Here is a 21,787-nt window from a genome sequence, read left to right as displayed (position 1 = left end):
TCATCACTGAAACAATATCATAAAACTGGATTGAACTGAAATTGCTCTTTCTCTTCTGGTAAAACATATAATGCTAGACATTTTACAGAGAAAAGGAGGATGTCTTCTTCCATATATAGCAAAGAAAGTCATCTCCTGAGATGCAGTTCCTTTGGAAGAATCTATGTTTGTAAACTTGAGAAGAGTCTGAATGTCCTAAGTACGTAAGAGGAAAGTGTAGAGTTCCCCTTCTGCCAAGCAACATTCAAAAGAAGAATGCTCATATGCTAGCAAAAAGTTTTCTGAATAGCTTCTGTTGTTCTTGACCATTTCCATAATTTTTCTTGCACTTTGCTCAATTTCTAAATTTCTCATTAAAAAAAATATATTTCTGTTGATCCATAACAAAAACTAGGCCAATGTAGTCCCAAATATCATTGCAAATTGATTGTAAAGGATTCACTATTTACTAGAGAACAGTGTTCCAGGTTTTGGTTTTAAATTTTTCATTGTTTCAAATTCTTACTATATTAAAATATATTTCTAAAAGTTTCAGGTTCCTATTGTACAAAGAGTACTTTTGGAATGAGACAATACAATATAGGGCAAGTTGTTCTTGTCTGCAATGAGCCTAAACCAGCAGGTAAAGGAAAACCCTGTGAACTTTTTTGTTGTTAAAGTCCTCAGCTGAGGTAATATGCAACTGCTGTCTGTTGAACCTGCTGAATGAACCTGATGAAATGTAAGCTACAACTTCAGTACAGTACAAAAACTTTTGTCTTTTCTGGTCCTCCAGGGAAATGCTTACAGTGACCTCTAACTTCATGGAATCTTTGTTATAATCTTATCTTCATGTATAGGAGAGGTAAAGCGAAGATAGAAATTTACCAAAACCAATAGACTTGCACCCTAGTACTCAGACCTTTTCAACCTTCAGCTGCAGACTTAGCATTAAAGACTAAATTTTCTGCTGTCAGGCTATGCAGAGCAAAGAGAGAGGGGAGCAAAGTAGTTCACAGCTCTCTGATCCTTGTTCTCAACCTCACTATAGGGAGTCAAAAGTTTAATTTATCACAGTGTAAGAAAGGTTCTGCCAGTTGAGAAGAATCCCAAAACGACCACTCTGTCTTCTCTCTTTCCTGGGTATGTCCCAGCCTACACCCCGCCTCCAATTTTCAGCATAGATTTAACAGGTCTGGGCAGTAGAGCAGGTACAGGAGACAAAACGCTATCCCAGGTATTCATCAATGTGTATTGTGGTTTATGGTGTCCTATGAACTCAAGGAGAATATTTTTCCCTTCATCATTGATTCTGTGTACTGTACTAGGAGAACAAGTGATCATAATGAAGTGAGAGTCAGATCCTGAGATGGTATGAATGAGTATACAACTCATAGCAGTGAATATAAACCAAGAAAAGAATACACTTCTCTGTATCTTATATTGTTTCACATATTCCTCTGCTGATATCTCTGCTGAACATCCCTTGCTCATAAACTGATCAAGTTAGGAAGTCTAATAAAAAATCATTAAAAAGGCTACTTTAAAAGGAGTCTTGTTTACAGGTATCTTTTTCCAGACTCAGTTAGTTTACAAAGCTACAGAAATCTCAAAATGACACTGTTTTTGTTTGAACCTAGTTTCCTCTTTCCCCTTTCCAATCCTTCTCACAAACAACGTGCAAAATAGAACTCCTAGAGTTCTTTCTCATACCTTCTGATGGAGCTGGTGACAAGTTTATCACATAGAGCCGGAGCTGCATTTTCTAGTTCTGAATCATACTATTGGGTTTTACAGTAACAGTTATAGTATCCCTTTCCCTCTTATTGGGAAAAGTATGAAATTCAAATATATTGAATTTATCCCATTTCCAAGAATCTGACTAGATATCAGTCTCTAGTTTCTAGCATAGTAAGTCTCTCTGGATCAGTTGCCAAAACTTCAGCATTTGCTTTCATCTTTCTCTTAAACTGGGAATGAATCCTGAGCATGCAGCACCACCTTAAAATATATTTCTGGAGGTGTGGGAGGAATTTTTAAATCTGAAAATGAGCAAGCCACAGAAAATGTCTTGAAGCCAAAATATGATGATAGAATGACATAGAGACTGCGTCATATTTATTTTTTTCTGGTTAGAGCTGCCAGCGTTCACTCTTCTAGAGATTTAGTATGTGTTAAACAGAGCAAAAACATAAAGCTTCAGTAAAGTTTTGTAAAGGATGTAAGTTTCTCTTAAGAATTAATCATTCACGCTTTACCTTGAAATAAACCAGATTTTGATACAAAGTGCAAATATAGGAAAATTATTTCAGTTATAGCTTTCAATAGTTTCAAGAAAACTATAGTCTACTTTTAATTCCCAGTCTGTAATATGAAAGTTCAAGCTTCGTGCTTGTAGTAGGTTGGCTCCAGCAAACAATTAGGCACACGCTAGCTGCTCACTTCCCCCCAACAGAAGAGAGAAGACAATTGGAAGAGCGAAAATGAGAAAAAAATTGTGGGTCAATACAGACACTTTCATAAGTGAAGGAAAAAAGGAATGAACAAACAAACAAATCAACTCATCCCAAGTGATGCAAAGGAAATCATTCACCACCTCCCACCATGAGACTGGTGCCCAGCCAGTCCTGAGCAATGGCTACCTTGGAAAAACTACCCCCGAGTTTTATTGCCAAACATGATACATTATGGCATGGAACATCCCTCTGCTCACTTGGGGTCAGCTGTCCCAGCTGTGTCTCTTCCCATCCTCTCGCCCATCCCCTGCCTACCCACTGCAGGGGCCGAGTGAGAAACAGAGAAGGCCTTGATGCCACGGAAGCACTGTTCAGGAATAGCTGAAACACTGAAGGTTTTTTTTCATACTTCAGAATAAAATTTAATCAGACTATTCCAGATGTATGTTTTCCTTCAGTGTTTTCTTAAAGATCACAGTTATGAACTATATATCTGTATGTGCAGCATGGCATGTACAGGAGAGGGAGAAAGTCAAGAGCTCTTTCCTATGATTCTTTACCAGACACCCCTGTTCCATTCCTTAAAAATAATTAGAATACTCATCTACTGTGAAAAGCACTAATTGGACATATCTGCCATCACTGTGCCATGTCATAAAGTGAAAAATCCTCACTAATGGTTCCTGAAACGCCAATCTGAGGTAGGTGGCATTAGATGATTCACAGAAAGCAACCACCTCTGTAGATTAATTATTTTTATTTCGCTCGAATTTTTGCTGATTTATTTTGAACCACTCATGGGATAGTTAATAAATGTCATTCACTTCATTAAAAACCAAAGTTCTCATCTGTTGTAAATAGTAATCAAAGTACATGTAAGAGAGCACAACAAGTGCTATCTGTAGTGTCCTCTGCTTAGTATTACAAACGACTATGAAATCAAGCTTTAAAAAGGTATATGGACTTTTTAAGGAGTTATGCTGAGCTACATTTTTCTGATAACATGGAAAAACTTTCACTCATATAGTAAAATAAAAAAAAAAACCAAACCACCACCTTGATCCTCATATGCCAGGTGACTGTAGCAAACAGCCAAACAGCCAGCAGAAATGGGCCATCGCTTCTTCCAGACTGAGGACCAAGACTGAAACAGGAGGAAGAATTATTAGTCTGGGAATCACACTCAGGCTCAGACATAGAGCTACACAGGAAGCCGTATGCATACACAGACACAATTAACAGTTTGGGCTTGAGGGAGAACTCGGGTGTCTCTAGAAGGTATTTGCTAGTAGGTTAGCAGCAAGCATACGGAGTTTTCAAGACATTTGTTCCATTTAGACAGTTTAAGTACCTAACCACCTTTAAGAGCCATCTATAAACTCTTTCACTGACCAGATTGCAGAAGCTTTGACAAATTTAAGGCTCAACACACAAAACAGAAATCATATGCAAGACAGAAGCACACTGAGAGAATTGACACTCAGGCTTTATTTGAGGACTTGCACATGGAGGACAATTCCACAATACATGGCTTCAAAACCTAAACCGGTTTATGAATTTTCAGCTCTCCTATCCTCACAATCTCAATTTTATCCCTGCAAACATTTCTGCCTCCTCACATCTGCCAAAACAATGGTTTTAGACCACACAATTCACTATAAGCAAATCTGCTTATAGTGAGGGTCTAAAAAAAAAAGTAATTGATTTTTAAAGTTTTTTTTAAAATTGAGCTCCATCTGACTACCTTGGGAGAGAATGACTATCTCACACTGGATTTTGATTACTCCAGAGTATCACTACAGAATAGACTTACCTCCCTGCACAAATCAGAACATTCCCTAAGTCTAAGCTAACCCTAATGGAGAGAGAGAACAAAGAAAAATTGAATTGTTCTTAGCATGTTTTTTTTCTTTCTTTGCTTTCTAGAAAGGGCTATCCTGTTAAACAAACAAACAAATAAATAAATAAGATCACACTTTTTTGACCCTTTACCCTGTTCATCATAGTTCTGCCTTGCTGAATGACCTACTACTGGCTGCATATGGTGTGTACACTGAAGGTTGCCCATCCCATTAAAAGTGAAACCTGGATGTCCATTGTACACCTGGGGAGGAATACAGGTGTATACACCACAGGGAAGCAGTGGACCGCTGCTTCCAGGAGTTCAGGTAGCCCCTTGGACTCCCACATCCAAGCTAACTAAGCCAGTCAAGGATCAGCCAAAGCTACGCTCCTCGTCCTGTCTTCATTGCAGTGCAGCAAGCCAATTTACACAGAAAAAGGTAGGACTTCAGTTCCAAAGACACAGGACATAATTCAGAGACAATCTTCAATTCATTTCCTATTTTGTCTTAATGCAATTTCCCTCAAAAGATGCACTTTAACCCTCAGGGGTTAAACGCATTTTACTGTAACTAAAGTCCAAGATAAATCACTTTCAACACCAAATGACTGGCAAAATATTTCTAACTCTTATGATTAATGTAAATTATTTCTCAAAGCAAGGGACACCTCACGGAAAAATTTCTCAGTTACATTAGCATAAATGAAGAGTAAATTCACTGTTTTCCTCTGCCAAAGACAGCATACTACCTAAGACTGGGCAGGACAACAGAATCATCCTCTCATTTTAAGTGTGATAACAGTTTGAGACTGTTTCTCTTGAGCCTCTGAATGATCTCTACTGAAATTTTTCCCCTCTACTTTAGGTTCCCTCTAGGCACTGAAAAAAATCCACTAACAATTAAAACATTTCATTTTGGCAAGATTATTTCATATATATAAAGTATTTGTAATGGATTTTTAAAATGTAGAACAATATTAATAAGAAAATGTATTATTAAATATGAATAAACTTGTTCTTACCTCTTTGATCAACACTGCCCTCATACCTTAAATGCTTGTTTTCAGACTCTAAAACTAAGACAGAGAGAGAATACTTTAACAAAACAATAAAAAAAGTGTGTACCATTTGATGAGCAAAATTTACCATAATCTAAAAAGAGAAAACAGAAGCTGTATGGCATTCTTACAGTGGATTTCTCTATTGCTGGCTTCTGCACATGAACTCAAAAACAAAAATTAAAGGAATTTGCTTTATGGAAATCAATCGTCTCAAAGGACTGGTGTTAAAATACTAAATCATACGATACACGAAGTAAAATAATTCAAGGTACTTGCTGTATAACTTTAATAGCCTTAAGAAAGGAATCTTAATACTGATATTTTATTAGCTCCGCTTAACATCTTAGGATTTACAGGTAGCCAGCTTAAAAGGAATAAATGTTGTTCAAGATCTAAATATTAAATCAGAAAGAAACAAAAATCTTCTTGCATTAGCAAGCATGAACCTCGCATGACCATGAGGTTAACAGCAGTTGCATGCTGTCTTTGGGAGGAGCCTTGCTTACATCATCTAATCACTAATACAAACCTCTGTTAATACAAACATGGCACACAGCTTCTACCCTAATTTTGTTACCTTAAAGGTAACTAAATGAGTCTAACTCATCCTCTTGTAAAGTCTGTTTCAGAGTTCAAAAGTTAACTGCTTCTTTAGGTTCTCTTCTGTGATTACTTCTTTTTATTCTTCTGTATTTGACAGCTTTATTTTGTCCTGAACTAAACTAAAGCATTATGAAGCATAACTTATAAAGTATAAAACTTGTATTTCAATAAGACCTAACATAAAATATATAAAGCGTCTATTAGCATTTCTACTTCCACGAGCTTTCTTTGCAGGTAATACTTGGTCTCTGAACTATGTGTCTGTGCAACACAATATCTTGGTGCCACGGGCCATGACTACCAGTTTACAAGTTCAGTACCTGTTTTCTGGATTCTGTGCTTCATGTTAGTTTTGTCTTCCTTTACTAAGAGCTTAATTCCAGCTTGTGCTTGTACAGTATCGTCACTTCCTTTGTAGGTGAGGCATTATAAAACCCAGGAAGAGCTTCAATTTAATTACAATTGGTGCAGCAACAGAAATTTGATCCTGTGACACTTTAAGTAACTATGAAGTAAGACAACAGTAATTTCTTATCCTACTGTACAGAAAAATACAAGGAGAGGACGCACAAAAAAGGAAAAAAGGTGAAGGAAGAGAGAAGAAGAAAAAAAGGAGTGCGATACCTTTTCTATTTCAGATTTCTGAAAGAAAGAAAGAAGGGAAATAAGAGAAACTAACTCAGAATCTATATGTGGCTTTCAAGATAACCTATGAGTCTAATCCTGTTCTGGATAAAACCAAACCAAATCAAACAAGCAATGCTCCCACTACCTCTGCCTCCTCCCCCCCCCCCCCCCCCCCAAACAAAAACACACTCCCAAAAAATCACGACCCATGCCACAAACAGAATTTTATAAGAGGAGGCTATCAACAGAGAGCCTAAAGCATAACGTGCTGCTTCGTATTAAAGAATATCTCACTCAGCAGTAAAAGACCAAGAACCATCAACTGTTATAAAACATTTTTTTTCTAAATGCTAGCAAGAACGCTCACCAGAGCGAAGGGAGAGCTCTCCAACCACCTTGGAGACCACAGCATGCTTCAGAGGCAGTATTTGGCTCAGAGAACTTCTTTTGTGCATAGGCAAAACTTCTTTTGTGCATAGGCAAAAGGAAGCAGATCCATGCCTGGTTTAATTTGTCTCAAAGTATCACTCTGAGAAAAACTTCATAATACCGTAGGTTCATTTGGCAAGTTTAATTAGAATTATGAGGAATGAAATGAAGACATAAACAAAACAGATGGCTAATTTTATATGGAGACTGCATAGGGTTAGATAGAAAGAAAAAAGAGGTTAGGACAACAAAAACTTCCCCCCTTCCCCCCCGAAAGGCAGCAACAATGAAGAATACAGAGAAAAACGTTTCAGAGTTATATATATTCAGATGAAATAAAAGATACATATTTTGCATATGCTGTTCTTACTCTAAAACTATGAAGTAAAAGAAAATTGAAACTCAAATATGAGGCAGAAAGAATAAGGTGGATTTGAAGCATGTTTAACATCTTATCACCTCATCTTTCTTTTGTCTTTTAGAGACATCTATCTTTAAAAAAAAAAAAATAATAAAAAGCCTACCTTTTGAGAACTGGTTGCTATGTGGTTTGAAATCACGTTCCCTGATACTGTAACTCCCCACATCCACTAAGCCACTAATCACAAACTAAATCAAACATGACAGGGACCTCCATTTCTCAGGTCTTCATGATTCCTCTCGCCCCCAGAAGGCATTTTACAGCATACAAAAACAAGAAAGGAAACACATTTTGATAGGACTTCAGTGTTTTCAGCCCTCGAGGAAAAATTAGGATTAGATACCTAGAAAACAAAATATCTCCCTAGAGCTGCCTTTATATTTCTTTGACTTTATAGATTTACTGACTGAACGCTGAAGACAAAGTTAATTTATCTTCCAGGTTTTAACTGACAGCCTAGAAAGTGGGGTTGTGATGGGAATCAAAGGTGTTATAAGAATACTCTTAAAAGTATGACTCACATTGTAAAGTGAATGGAAACTGAGCAAAGAACATTAAAATGATAAAAAGCCAGGTCCTATAAAAATATGAGTGCTCGCACCTCTTCTTAGCTTCAACAAGAACTGAGGGGTCTTAAGCCCTAGAAGACTGTATCCATTGTCTTTAGGACCTAGGGGAAAAAGCAGTACTAGAAAAAAAGGTAAAATAGAGTAAGAAGATAATTCCTTATCAATAAAAGCAGTTTTGTATTAAAAAACAACAAAACAAAACAAACAAAAAGAAACCAAAACCAACATAGATCTATCATAATAATTTAATATTAAGCATATACTGAAAATTAGTACTATATATCAGCCTCTGGGCATTTTTTGACACAATGGCCACCCAAAAAAAAGATTTAAAAAAAAATCTGTTATTTACAGACAGACTTGAAAAGGTCTCAACAAGTCTTCTCAGAAATTTTCAAAGCACAAGGATTTTTTTAGGTGTAAATTCACTCAACATAATTCTCTATTGAACCGTATCTATCTATCATTCCCTGGAAAAACAGCTAAGTCAAATCCTCTAGTATTAGTGCTGTCTACTGGCGGGCCACTGGACCATTTGAAAAGTCTTTTACTCAGACCTGATTTTCTTTTATATTTTTTGAGACTTAGAGGGCCTACCATGTTGTACACTCCCGAGGAATTACCATTACTTGAAAACAATCAAGTCTCATATTTGATCTATGAAACTAATATCTGAGTATCGTATTTCTAAAGATACAGATATATAATCACATCACAGATATACTAGAGCAGTCATTACTAGCAGATTCAGTTGCCAATGAATTTTCTAAATTGTGTGTGTTCTCATTCCCTAGAGATACATGAGAATAACTCCTTTGTGTTTTCTCATGGAATTTTATTTTTGAAGAGCAAATGTAACTGGCAGGATAATCAAGTCAGAGATTTCAATTAATCCTTCCTTTTTTTTTTTTTTTTTCAAAGAAAGTAGGGGTGCATATTTCTTTGTTAAATGTCTCCGTTTTTGTTGGTGTACAACTCTGTTCCCGGTTCATTTGTAAATAAATGCAGCAAAAATTTAAAAGCACCTTTGCTTTACTTGTAGGTGTTATTGCAATTGGAGATTATAGCTACTAGTGTTCGAGTGATATTTCTGGAGAAAAGTGAATAGCTTAGAAGCTGTTTTTATGGATACATGTTGGAATGTTTCATGTGTTCAAGAAGAGCTGAAACATCTGCAAAAAGTCCACCTCCACTACAGTGCTTGAATGTATCGAAGCATATAGGTCAGAAGGACAGGTGTCAGCTTTCTGGATAGGAAACACTGTAAGAGTTACGGGAGCTGAAGAGGTGACCTAACCTGCACATGCCTGAAACAGAGCATCTCATGGGTCACCTACTTTACTAGGGTCCAGTGTTATATTTCAGGCGAAGAGTTTTTAATTTGGTTTCATTATATATGAATATCTATCTCTATATATAAACGTCTACATAAAACTTATATACACACATAGAGAGAAAGACTTAAAAGCAAAATAACAACAGAAAATCCCCATACTCTACCCAAAGCTGTCTTTTAATCGGTCGCGTATAAAGAAATCTCTTGCCAAAACAGATTGTATGTGACACTGGAGTTAATATAACCAACTGCAAAATTCCAAGAGCTGCATATTAGCACAGTAATATTGCAGATTAAAAAATAAATAAATAAATTACTGTCTTTTAAATAATTTCTGTACTATTCACAGTAAATGCAAGATGTTGACCAAATTTCAACATGATTTAGCGTTTAGATTACAACTGCCATGTAATTTGAGAGTCCTGTACTTCCTGGTTTGTGGGGAAGCAATTGCTTTATGGATGAGACTTCAGAAAGATACTAATGCTCATCTAGAAAGTAACAAGTGGAAGACAGAGCTGCTGAGAGTCTGCGTATCCCAATTATCACATCTGCTATGCCAATACACCTCTTACAAGCATCCACGTCACTCTATTTCAAATGTTCAGTGTTTTCTATAGAAATCAGTAGGGGCTATGAGTTTTCTAGCAGCAGGAACAGTATCCTGACTAGGAGGAGATATGGGCTAGAAACAAAGGTCTACGTGACCAAGATCACACAAAAGCCGATGAGCAACTTTAAATAGGAGCTTCACAACAAGCTGGATTTATGCCCATCAGTACTGCACGTGACTGAAAACTGCACAAAGATCCAAATGATGGCTTTTGTGTTTGGTAAATTTTCTTATTTATTTTTGAACTTAAAACTTCAGTGTCTGAATATTTTGGTAATTAAAGAGCCATGAGTGTTGGGATTATTCCACTGTAGACAGTTGTTTTCTGCTGGATCAACTCTAATGTTAATAAAATCACGTAGTGCACATTTCTTTAAGCTTGAAGGAGAGAAAAGTGTTAGCCAGAAGAAAGCCATACTGATATGTAAGTCCCTACATTACAGTATATGAAGTGTGCTCGTGTTCTCTTGAAACCAGAATGAGTCAGGAGCCCTTGATATATTTTTGCTTCAGTTTATCTGTTTGTAAATGGTTGCAATAGATGGAAAGTGATCTGGAAAACAATACAAACAAAAAAAACTACCTAAAACACATAAAGAGTTTTAATAATATCACTAGCAGTGCTCAGCTTTAATTAAAAACCTCCCATTTCTATGATGCTTTAAAGTAGAATTTAGTTTTCCTAGTTTCCTTTTTACACGCTGCTATTTAGGAATTTGACGTGGTAGTTGGTTTGACAGATGATAGGACTGTTTGCAAGTTACTCATGTTTGGATCCCTATGTGGAAACTTCTTTTTTTAAGCACTAACCTCATCTTTTTTTCTCTCTTTTTTTTTTTTTAAATGAAAGCAGAACTGCCCTAATTTTTTTTTCTTTTATTTAATTAATCTTGCTTACACATATGGCAGGAATACAACAATTATAAATTACCTCTAAACTGTCTGCATATATAAGGGCCTTAAGATAATCTTGTGGTGTTTTAAAATTAGTTTCATTTTTCCATAAAAAACCTGACTATTGCAGAATTATTTTAAATTACTATATGTACTGCTGGAATACTCTGCATGTGTGCGTGTGTGCGCACGTTGGGGCCAAGGACGGAGAGAGAATTGCATATTTCTTATCCAAAGGAGAATACAGACAGCGAGAAAGACGTAGCACGGTATGTTCTTGTCAAAGATCACACACAAACTGCCTAAAACACAGTTTATGATCCTCCCACAATGGGATATTTTTACTACCCTTAATGAAGCTAAGCAGGTGTTTACAGTTATGATGTATGTCCGTCTAAAGTTGGAATTAAGCACAGACACAAAATAGCAATGCTTGACGCACTAGACCATGACATACTGTACGCACTGTAATTAAAATAAACTCTACTCCTGAATTATTTTTTTTTTTATGAGGAAGCAAGAAAATCCATGAAGATGCATTCTGGTTTGTGGAAAGCTGAAAACTATTCTGAGAAGTGTAAAAAAAGTAATTTGCAGAATGAAATACGATTCTCTCAAACACCTTTTTAGCCTTGGCTTGCTCTTTGCCAGGTGATTTTGGGGGAGGAGGAAGGAAGGGAGCTTTCCATCTGTTGAGGTGTTAGGATTCTAAACACGTTCCTGGGTTAATTTTGACTCTTTAAAGTGTGAGATAAGTTAATATACTGTAAACCAATATATCATGGCAATCAACGGTGCTTTTCTCAATATCAGCCCACTCACTTCCGCCTCCTGCTTGTAGGCTCAAGAGGCTTCTTGCTCTAAAACTGTGTTTCCCTTAAGAAGAAGGGAAAAATATTGTAAAGAAACATTAACTATGTTACAAAGCAATACTTAAATAGATTTGTCCCACAATATTTTTTTTCTGCATCCATTTCTGGTCTTTTCAAACCAGACATAGAAGTCTCTGAAGTATACTAACATTTGCCAAACAATATAATTCTAAAATATTTAGAATATTACGTCATCACCTTCTCAGAATATATGAACAAATTTACTAAGCCTGGGCCTGACTAGTCCAATGTACTTTCCTAAGGGAACTGAAGATCACAGTCCACGTACAACGATTGCCTCTATGTTATGCTTTAAGAATCTTAGAGATGTACAGAATCTGGAAGTTGTATCTGGACCATCAGGTCTAGTAGGTAATTCAGGAAACATAGTGCATAAATTTGCCTAATACGTCTATATTTTTGGTCTCTAAAACATCCTGTGGTAATGGATTCTACAAGTATAAATTGTGGAAAAAGAAATTTCTTCCATTAACTATAAATTTATTTACAAGCTAATTATTTTATTTGGTAAATCAATTTGTGTGTTTGCATATCCCTCTATTTTCTTTTCCTCTTCTCTCTTGTCCAAGTACCAAAATTGAAATATCTTATCATTCATATTATAATCCCTATGAAAGATATTCCATGTTTTTGATCAATAAAGGATTTTCTAGTTCTACTAGATCCTTTTTTGGAATTAACAAAATTCCATGAACTATTCAAAATTTAAACTTACAAAATTACACAACTTTACGAATAGATTTATCCAACACATCCAGCACAATTTAGTTCCTGATTTGCTTTAAATTCCTCTGCTAGTAATGCCTAACATTTTTTTTGCTTTTTGAACAGTCATGAATAGTGGACTGATTTTTCAGAGAATCATAGAATCATAGAATGGTTAGGGTTGGAAGGGACCTCAAAGATCATCTAGTTCCAACCCCCCTGCCATGGTCAGGGAAATCCTCCACTACACCAGGTTGCTCAAAGCCTCATCCAACCTGGCCTTGAACACCTCCAGGGATGGGCCATCTACAACTTCTCTGGGCAACCTGTTCCACTGCCTCACCACTCTGAGTGAAAAATTTCTTTCTTATATCTAACCTAAATCTGCCCTCTTTCAGTTTAAATCCGTTGCCCCTTGTCCTATCACTACACACCCTTGTAAAAAGTCCCTCTCCAGCTTTCCTGTAGGCCCCCTTTAGGTACTGGAAAGCTGCTATAAGATCACCCAGGAGCCCTCTCTTCTCCAGGCTGAATAGCCCCAACTCTCTCAGCCTGTCTTCATAGCAGAGGTGCTCCAGTCCTCTGATCATCTTTGTGGCCCTCCTCTGAACTCGTTCCAGTAGCTCCATGTCCTTCTTGTGTTGGGGACTCCAGAGCTGAACACAGTATTCCAGGTGGGGTCTCACGAGAGCTGAGTAGAGGGGCAGAATCACTTCCCTCGACCTGCTGGCCACGCTCCTTTTGAACTATTCATAACTTTTCCCAGCAAGAATCACCCAAGTCCTTGGAGTGTGGCTAATATGCTTAGAGATCTAAACTAAGAACTATTCATAACTTTTCCCAGCAGGAATCACCCAAGTCCTTGGAGTGTGGCTAATATGCTTAGAGATCTAAACTACATAAGCAGTTCTCAAATACTATAAATAAATAAAATATTTGCTTAAAAAATTAAAAAAACCCACCCAAACAAAAAGGAAGTGAGTATTAGTAACCACAGTATCACACCAGAGAAGATCTAGTTTATTAGCCGAAGTATCAACTTAAGTATTTAAATAGCTGAAGAAAAAAAAAAAATCCTTTGTAAATATTGGTCTCTCACTTCTCCTCTCCCCCTTTGTTAACAAAGAAAAGGAAAAAAGCAAAACCAACAACACTCCCATCATCCCCCTAGAAAAATCAAACAACCCTAATGCTAATTTCAATATGAGCATCTAATGTAGCAACATCTTGGGGACACATCTATCAGGATGAGTCACATCCTGATAGATGTGACTCAGAATCGACAGTAATTTTAATGTGCAAGAAAAAATTTAGATGGTCTTCAAGATCTTTGCTTGCTTAGCATCCTCTTTCAAAAGGTATTGCCTTATGGTTTTACCAGTAGAATGAACAGAAGCTCAGCTTTCATAAAATTGTCACAGGAGAGAACTTTCCCCATGAATTCTTTCGATTCTCATCTCTCGAAGTGGAGATACAGCTTCAGAGAATATACCCAAAGGTCAACAGGTTACATTCCGTTACTGAGAAGATAACGTAGATTCTTTCTTATTTTGATCAAAATGGAACAGTACCCTAAAACCACTGGAAATAATCATACAAGTTTGCCCAATTTTTTTTTCTCCACTAAAGATATACATCTAAAATGTCAGCTTACCATCTGTGTAATATAATGTGTACACAAGGACAAAGTTCTACTCAGGTACCCATTCTGTCTAACATTTTTTTCTGCTGTTGTGAGTGACACACACACATTCACAAAATCTTATTTTGTTATCTGATGCATTTTGAACGAGGCCTAAAGTTACTTACAAAAGTATGTAATCGTATGTTACTGTTTTCTATCTTGTAGCAAGCAGATTATTGCTTCAAGTTTTAAAAATGTCACTATCTTCTGCTGGCACAAATAGAATACAGGAAATTTCACATATGCCCCGAGGACTAGCTTGGATTCATATTAGAAAGGAATCAATACCAAGTCAATAGAGAGGAGTGGCTAATTCTAATAACTAGCAATCTGAAATTGAAGGATGGAGAGGAAATACAAATCCTTGAAACTCACAAAGAAAGAGATTCTAAGAGCATTTCAAGGGAACTCTAAATTGTTCATTTTTTAGAATAGAGATACATTATTTAGAATTTATTTATTTAGCATTTTAGAATTTTATCTAGCTTTTAATTATTTAGAATAGATACATGTATACAGACATAAATTTATTAATAGATGAGGGTTTTTTTATTTTAATAGAGAGTTAAGCATGGGTATATGACATAAATAAAGAGATTTCTTTTAAGAAAAAAAGGGGGAGAGGAGGGGAGGAGAGCGATTTCCCCACCTCCCCCAAAGGACCAAATAAGACACTTAGATTTCTAAATCCTACTAAAGATCTGGGTGAAAAGTTATTTTACCAAGTTTCTTTATTAATATCTTCTATGCAAACTGATCCATTGAGTAGCTCACCTTCCATCCACAGACTACATGCACTAAACTCGTCAAGCATCTTTAAAGAGATCAAGGAGAACGTGGGCCTGCCCAGCTGACCGTTTCTTACAGATTGGAGAGTTTCCAACTGTCCAATAGCTGCTGCATTTTGTCTGTGGTAGGAAGGGAATGTCAACAGAGGAAGGCACAGCTGAGGTGCAACACATACATTACTGCCACATTGATGCACTCATAACTGTGGAGATTCCAGACATTTACACCCAACATCTCATCCCCAACAGCTGATCTATCTTCATGGGGTCCTGGAGCAATATAGGGAATTGAATTAGCTCCTTCACAAAACTGTAAAACCTTCATGGCCCAGAAAACATTGGATGACAGAGTAGGGATTTTCATTTCCATAAATGGCACTATAAACATAGGCATCTAGGGATTTGGAGATTTCAGGTTCTTCCCAGAGATCCTGGAGTGACAAGGGAAGCCAAGGGGACCCTTGCCTGTTTCAAAAGTCAAGAATGTGCCAGAATGCTTTGCAAGCAGTCATTAGGCCAGATTTTGTTGGTTTCAGCCTTTAAATCCAAGGAGGCAAAATAGGTTCTCGGTAAACACAGCAGATGGAAGAGAGAAAACAATCAAATGATGCAACCTGCTACAACATTGCTTTTGACATGGTTGCATTTTTGTGTGGACCCATAACACTTCACTGAGAACTGCCGTACATAGTTCACCGACAATCTTTGCCCTTTTGTAGGATAGTTTCTTAATTTGTCTAATCTACAGCTAGAACAGTATTGACATTATAATATTAACTTGAATTATAAGTTCAATAAGATGTATACTGAGGTCAAGAAAGGAGAAAGAGCAGCCTGTTGATTTTATCCAACAGCCTATCTGTTTTTAGCTATTTGATTATATTAAAATTATTTTGAATTATATGTCTATACTCATCTCCTATATGTGCTTCTATATTTCCATCAACCTATAACCTACTGTAAATGTCATGTTGACTGTTAAACTCAGATCTTTGTTGAGGAAGGCTTTGAGTCTCAATCACTCTCAGCTGCCCAAGATAGACATTTTTCTGACTAAAATCAATTCTGATCATTCACGCTCTCAAATTTTTCCGTTTTCATTGACTTGTGTGTTTCTTGTGTTAATATTTAAACATGCTTTCCCACAAGCATTTGGAGGAAACAAAAAAAAAAAAAAACTTTAACCATTTGAATAAAGACTTGTAAAAAGAACTTAAGTACTTTGTATTAGGAAAACACTAACATCCTGGTTCTCTTTTCTCTCTCTCACACCCAGAGCAAGTCTCTTAAAGCAACATCACATAAGGAAAATTAATTTTTGAAAGGCTAGTAAGGACAAAAAGTATGACCTTTCATAATCAGCAAGTAATTTTTAGATGTTTAAAGAATTCTAGTCATAGTCTTCCCTGTACAATTTTAAATTCAAACACTGAATTTACGAAGGTAACTTTTGTTCATAATGACATGCTGCAAAAACTCAACAAATGATTCCTCCAAACCTGGAATACTTCGCCTTTGTAAAATTGAATGCAGGACTGGAAAATAAACAGTAAATTGTTCTATTTATAGAATAGAAAAAACAGAAAAAATATAGAAATAAAAAATTGACATGACATGAAATGCACCTTTTGCTTATAAATGGAGTTTACACCTACAAGAACCTGAGTATGAACAGTAGCTGTAAGCACATAGAATGAATATATTATCAAGTATAGTAAATGAGTGATTCGCAGCCTAAATTTCCTCTTACCTATTTCAGATCAAATCTAGGAAAACTCTGCTGAAATGAATAAAAGGCTGATCAAAAACAACAAAAAAAATCTAGTCTGTTACATAACAGAAAAAAAAAACATGAAAAAATGCATGGACATAAGATTACTCTAAAATAAGATTGTTGTCAACCAAACTAAAGTTAAAGTGTAAGTTCAAACACAAATTTCCTCAAATCTAATAGTGTGTTAGAAGCATTCAAATCACCAAAGACAAAATCCGACTTTCACTGAGAGAGTGTAGTTATTTTTTTCTGTTTAATAGAAATTTTGTTGCTCAGTTTTGTCTTTGAACCCGAATATTCACCTAATTTTGTTTCTATTTGTCCATTTTTTTAAATTAGCAATGAAAATATTCCAAAGAGCTTACAATTTCAAAAGAGCTAGACATTTTTTCTTATTTGCCTTTAAAACATAATAAATATTCTTTACTCCTTTGATTTCACAGAATGATAAATGAAAGATTACCTACAGTGACTGACTACTCAGTGTTCATTTTAGTTGCATGCCTATCAGTTGGAAGGCAATAACCTTTGCTTTTTAAATCTAAGCACTTAAGAATTTCTGAAATAAAATTAGAGTAATTATTACATTTTCTTTCATCACTTAGACAGAAAGAGCAGAGTTCACCCAAAGAAGTGACTGAGTATAGTAATTAAATTAATTTTAATTCAGCAATATAGGACACATGCAATGCTGAGGATTAGAAGATACATATAACTATCTCAATTTTTTGCTTCAAATTTTGGATTAACTAATATATGATGCAAATTGAGTCTATTTAAGAAACTAAACAGGTTACCTAGAGTGTCTTTCAGAGGTATCTGTAGCATAGTTAAATGTTTTTTCATCACATAATCTACCAACACCTTAAATCAAGTGATAACTATTCCTACAACCATACGGGATTCAATTGCCAGCTTTTTGGATGTCATTAAGGACTAGACCACACAACTCTCAGAGGAAATGAATCACAGAATCATAGAATCATCTGGTTGGAAGAGACCCTCAAGATCATCGAGTCCAACCATTCACCCTGCACTGTCAGGGTCCCTAAACCATGTTTCTCAACACCAAATCCACACGTTTTTTGAACACCTCCAGGGATGGGGAAAACACCTCCAGGGATGGGGACGAATACACTTTTATTTCCTCAATATATTTACATATGCACTGAACTTCAACTTGCGAGAGCAAACTGAAGTCTCCTTTAAAATTCACACCAGTCATCAACAGATCTTAGGCTTCCTGGTGTAGGCAGAGAACATAAATAAAGTGCTGGGGATATCACTATTTTCCAAAGCACAGCTCTTAGGGGCTGATGTATTTTCTGATTTCTGTTGATGGTAGGGTAATCCTGATATAATTGACATTGAAGATTTCCAGCCCAATTTTTGCCAATAGTGAAAAAAAAATTGAGAAAATGTGAGGGAAAGAAAGAAAAACAAACAAACAAAAAACGACAACAATTCTGAAAACTAAATTATCCTACTAGTTGTCTGTCTTGGATGGCACTGTTGTCTTAATGTCATGTCAGCAGAAGGTGCCTTTTATAATAAATATATGATGCTATAGAAACATTTCATTTTTCTTTAGCAAAGAAGTAACACCACATATGCTGGTTGTATCACAAAGGGATAAGTATCTTCATTATTAAAAACTCCTTCATCTAAAAAAATTACTTTAATGCTCAAGTTAGGAGACTGTAGGTTAATATAAGATGCCATCCAGAGGGACCTCGACCGGCTGGAGAGGTGGGCCCGTACCAACCTCATGAAGTTTAACCAGGCCAAGTGCAAGGTCCTACATCTGGGTCGTGGCAATCCCAGGCACAAATACAGACTGGGCGGAGAATGGATCGAGAGCAGCCCTGAGGAGAAGGACTTGGGAGTACTGGTGGACGAGAAGCTCAATATGAGCCGGCAATGTGCTCTTGCGGCCCAGAAGGCCAACCGCGTCCTGGGCTGCATCAAGAGGAGCGTGGCCAGCAGGTCGAGGGAGGTGATTCTTCCCCTCTACTCTGCCCTTGTGAGACCTCACTTGGAGTATTGCGTCCAGTTCTGGAGTCCCCAACATAAGAAGGACATGGACCAGTTGGAGAGGGTCCAGAGGAGGGCCACGAAGATGATAAGAGGGCTGGAGCACCTTTCCTATGAGGACAGGCTGAAAGAGTTGGGGCTGTTCAGCCTGGAGAAGAGGAGGCTCCGGGGTGACCTTATAGCGGTCTTCCAGTACCTCAAGGGGGCCTACAAGAAAGATGGGGAGAGGCTGTTCAGAAGGGCCAGTTGTGATAGGACAAGGGGTAATGGTTTTAAAATAGAGGGAGGTAGATTCAGGTTGGATATTAGGAAAAAATTTTTTACCATGAGAGTTGTAGAACACTGGAACAGGTTGCCCAGAGAGGTGGTGGATGCTCCATCCCTGGAGACGTTCAAGGCCCGGTTGGACGAGGCCCTGAGCAACCTGATCTAGTTGGAGATATCCCTGTTCCTTGCAGGGGGGTTGGACTAGATGGCCTTTGAAGGTCCCTTCCAGCCCTAACGATTCTATGATTCTATGATAAGAGCTAGTCTATCCGGTAAGGCACAGCTGACACAGCTAGAAACAATATTCATAGTGCTGGAGTTACAAATAGGCCTGGAGAACAGACAGGTTATTCCTGTAAAATTAAGAGGTTTTTCAGTCCTCAAATGTATCCTTTGGTAAGACTACAGTAGACACCGGAAAAACCTCACTTGTTCCATAGGGTAGAATTCGGGATACGTGAGACTCAATTGTTTCTTTGATAGATTCACTCAAAGAAGCAATGCAGCCACCAGCTCACTGCTTATGAACCACTCAGTTGCTACTATGCTATAGAGCAGTCACCAAGAAAATATAATTGCATTCCATCAAATACTATAGTTACTCTGAAATTCACAGCTAAAAAGGGGTAGAGCTAGTAGAATAAAGCAGCCAATAAACATTAAAAGGAGAAAGCCGTGTGGATAGGTCTGGGATTTGGTGAATGTCCCTTTTGTTATAGTCACTTTCACAGGCTCTATAAACAAAAGCAATGCAAAATAAAAGGTAATTTAAGATGTGGCTCTCCTGTACTTCAAAGGTAGGAAAAGAAAACCTGGAGCTAAGCACAAGAGCAGCTTTTCAATATGATGTGAATGAGTCATAGCAAGACAGAGCTTGTTAGGAAAAAGCAAGCTAGTTCAGTCATTTGTGCCACACCTTCTGAAACAAGTCCATTTAACTTAGCTCTAATACAAGCTGAAAATTAGATGAACGATAGTATGTCTATGGTAATTTATTGAAGTTTTTCTCCAACGCTTTGTTCCAACTATTAAATGAGGAGACTCCAAGAAACATGTCAATGATATTGGGCATTCAGCCATCTAAAGTAGTTGGGTCTGCACTGTAATAAAACTTTACATATGGTTAAACCGCAACTACATACTCTCTGAAGCAGGGGAAAACAAACAAACAAACAAACAAAAACAACCAAACAAAAAAATAAACAAACCACCAATGAAATTTTACCACTGAAGAGGTAAGACAGACATTTTAAAACTTCGGGACGCCACGGTCTTGCTGCTGTAACCTGGAAGTTCGGAACTTCCAGTTCCTAGATGGATCTTAAATATCACTTGATGGGGGTTTATTAGACAAAAGTTCCTTTGTTGTGAATTTGCCGCATAAACTGCTAATAATATTAGCATAAACTGCTAATAATAACACCAGTTATTAGTAGATTGAAATCATATAAAAAGCTACCAGTTAGCTGGTTGCAGTATAGCTATGTGAATAAGATGTTTATTCAGTCAATTGATAACTAAAACTCTCAAATCCTGTCACTCATTAACAGTCATTGCACAGTAAGATATATTGATTACTGTTCCAAACTTGCTTATTTTTAAGTGGCAATCTGAAGAATACTCTTATTTTCAACTAACTTCCAATTATCTCTTCATTTTAGCCACTTCTATAAAAAAAAATGCATGTGCCTTTTTATTTCAGCATTTGCCAAGCAGAATCATAAAATATTTGATATTTTTTATAGCTATAATTCTCACAAACTCTTAGGAATGTGGGCACCAAACACTTTTTCAGAAGTCCAGTATAAAAGTAACTGATCCATTAACTAATAAAATATTTTCTGTATTACAAATACATATTGAGAAGCCAAAATACTCCTGAAATACAGACTTTTGAGAAAATACATATTGCTACAATATGTAAACTTAGCTTTCCAGCTGTGTGAGTTTTTTCGAATGATCTCCGTACTGATAACGTAGCAGACAGAGAGAACACTGAATGAATAACAGCCTGCCAAAAGGCTCTTGGGTTTCCCAGTATTTTTTCCATTTATCTAGTTAGATTACTTACTATCTGGTAAGATCAACACTGATCTTAACTGCAGTCCTCTGATTTCAGAAAGTATCTATAGGCTGAGGTAAACAAAGTATCAAAATTAAGTTGTTTGATCACAATATCATAGCTAAACATTTTTCTGTTTTCGTTTGTTGTGGTTCTTTTTTTCTTTTGAGTAACATGAACTACTAGACTCTGTAGTGCTTGTTCTACCTATTTATCTAGTAACAGTCACATCTTTGAGGAGAATGCAGCACGTATGTGGAGCATCTTATTTATGACGACTGCTCTGCTCTGTGATAATCCTTCTGGTGGTTGTATGTTTGTATGCATTGATCATACTTTCTTCTTCACAATTTTCTTATTGTGTGCAGTGTGAATTCATGACATTTCTACCTACTAGTCATATTACTCGAGTAATTTGCTTTTTTCTCAGTTTGAATGAGAGAAGAAACATACTTCAAAGAAGATGCTCACTTAAAACCTGCATTTGCTTAGCTTTCAGAGAAACAGCACCTGTTGAGAAAACTACACCTCTCCGCACTTCTAAAATAAATAAAAGCACAAATTTGGTCAACGTAAGGCAAAACTAACATACTGTGTTTCAAAGACAAGGAGCCAAAACTAGCTTTAAAAAAATACAAAAACCCACCTTATATTAGAGCCCTAAAAAGCACATCTAATACTCATGGACAAATATTAGTGAGAAATAGGAGGACCTGGAGGATACAAAAAACAGAGTAGTGATGTTTCCA

This window comes from Tauraco erythrolophus, chromosome 6 (genome assembly GCF_009769465.1).
Source record: "Tauraco erythrolophus isolate bTauEry1 chromosome 6, bTauEry1.pri, whole genome shotgun sequence".
NCBI classification, from domain to species: Eukaryota; Metazoa; Chordata; class Aves; order Musophagiformes; family Musophagidae; genus Tauraco; species Tauraco erythrolophus.
Note: the sequence above shows the minus strand (reverse complement) of the source record.